Below are 1,874 nucleotides of genomic sequence, written 5' to 3'. Positions count from 1 at the left end.
ATTTCCCCATCCTCATATATAAACATATTTGCATATGTACATGTCTTTATCTAGACCTCTATAAATGCCCTTTGCCTCCCAGCTCTTTCCTCTATTTCCTTTGACTTTCCTCTTGTCCCACTATCATGCTCAGTCCCCACCAGGGTTTCAGCATTTCTTCTTGGTTACATTACCCTTGATCTTGCCCTACCAGGTCTCCCACACCCTCCTCACCACCAATTTGGATCGCTTGTTGTTTCCTTGTCCCTGGGTTTGTTAACACCACTTCAAAAGAATACTTTTAAAGAGCATAGTTGGACAACTACTATCACCTACTTATATTAGGACTAATTGTAAAGCTATTGTAATTAAGACACTGCCATAATTAGCATAAAGGGTAGGCACTTAGATCAATGGAATGAATAGCGACTCCAGAGAAAAAAAAAATTGAGCAACTGATTTGAACAAAGGCGCACAGGGAATTTTAGTATCAAAAGGATAGTCAATTTCAACAGATGGGCACAGAAAGTGCACTTTGTTTGTGTTTTTAGAAAGTGAACTTTGATTCATACCTCATAACATATATAAAAATGAACTCAAGATTCATCATAGATATCAAACCTTAAACTGTGGGAGCTTGTTGTTTTTAAGGTTAGTTATTTTTATGAATAAAACATGGATAAGAAAAGTTTGCATTTTAATGTGCGAGTTCAGCGGCATTAATTGTATTCATGGTTGTGCCGTCACCTCCGACTATCTTCCACGTGGTTTCGTCATCCCACACAGGCTCTGTGCTCATCAGCAACAGCTAAGCTACCTGTTCCCCCGACACTCAGTCTCTGCTAATCTCTAATTAGACTTTCTGTCTATGCGTGTGTCTGTTCTTGATTTTACATGTAAGTAGAAGCACACATTTGCCCTTTCCTGCCAGACTTATTTCACTTAGCGTGTTTTGAGGGTTCATCCATGTCGTATTGTGTATCCAACTTCATCCCTCCTCGTGGCCGGATAATGGTCCATTGCATGAATGTAGCACGTTTCATTTGTCCATTCATCTTTTAAGGGATGTTTGGGTTGTTTCCAGCTTCTGACTGTTGAGAATAGCACTCTTCTAAGCACTCAGGTGCCTGTGTCTAACTGTTTTCAGTTATTTTGGATATTCGAGGGAGTTACCCCCCCAAACCGGATTTGCGCTGGGTGGAGCGGAACTTTTATACTATGCTTTTTTCCCAGGGTGTTTTTTTGGGGGGATGTCCCCTTATATGAATAGATTTGGGGCCACACTTAAGCATATCCCTAAGCTAAGAATAATTATTTCTTATGCTATGAGAAACCCTTGGGGGGCAGTTCTGTGTCCTGCTCAGATTCAGCTGACAACAGAGTTTGCGGTCCGGTTTCTTGTGTCCCTGCCACACCGGGAGGCTGTTTACCTTCTTGCTGAGCTCGTCAAGCTGTCTCACGCTGCAGGCCGTGTGTCTTCCTCGTGGTGGGGGAAGTGTCCGTTCCACCTGACCTGCGGCCTCACACACATGCCACTCTCAGCTATTTGAGTGACTAACGATGTAGAAAAGCTGTTGTTGTTAGGTTTGGATTCTCTCTTTCTGTTGGTTATTAAAAGCCACAAATGTGCCCTTCCCCAAAGCAGTATCAAACTACTTTGGGTCCTTTGGAACTGTGTTTCATAGAGAAAGATTGAAGTGGATGTCCTTCTAGACAAGCAAAGGGTGCCCTTTAGATTGCTTTCCAAAGTCTTCTCTTAAATGCTCTCTTTCTTTCTGTTCAAGCCTTTGAAAAAACTATTGAAAACCGATTTTTTCCCAACCCTAGGGGTTTTACCTATTCAAGCGTTTCAAAAAGTTCATGGGAAAATTGCCTTATCGTTCAGTTCTGTTTTT

General features: G+C 41.8%; 1 protein-coding gene across 1 annotated transcript in view; it reads left to right on the top strand.

The window, feature by feature from the left end:
• Positions 1–1,874, top strand: part of AGGF1 (angiogenic factor with G-patch and FHA domains 1) — a 42,977-nt gene that overhangs the window by 35,932 nt on the left and 5,171 nt on the right. The window lies entirely within an intron of this gene.

Source organism: Echinops telfairi, unplaced genomic scaffold (assembly GCF_000313985.2).
Source record: "Echinops telfairi isolate 266 unplaced genomic scaffold, ASM31398v2 ScPeMD7_7469;HRSCAF=8507_1, whole genome shotgun sequence".
Taxonomy (NCBI): Eukaryota; Metazoa; Chordata; class Mammalia; order Afrosoricida; family Tenrecidae; genus Echinops; species Echinops telfairi.
The sequence above is the reverse complement of the archived record's forward strand: the minus strand, read 5'-3'. Positions and strand labels throughout refer to the sequence as shown.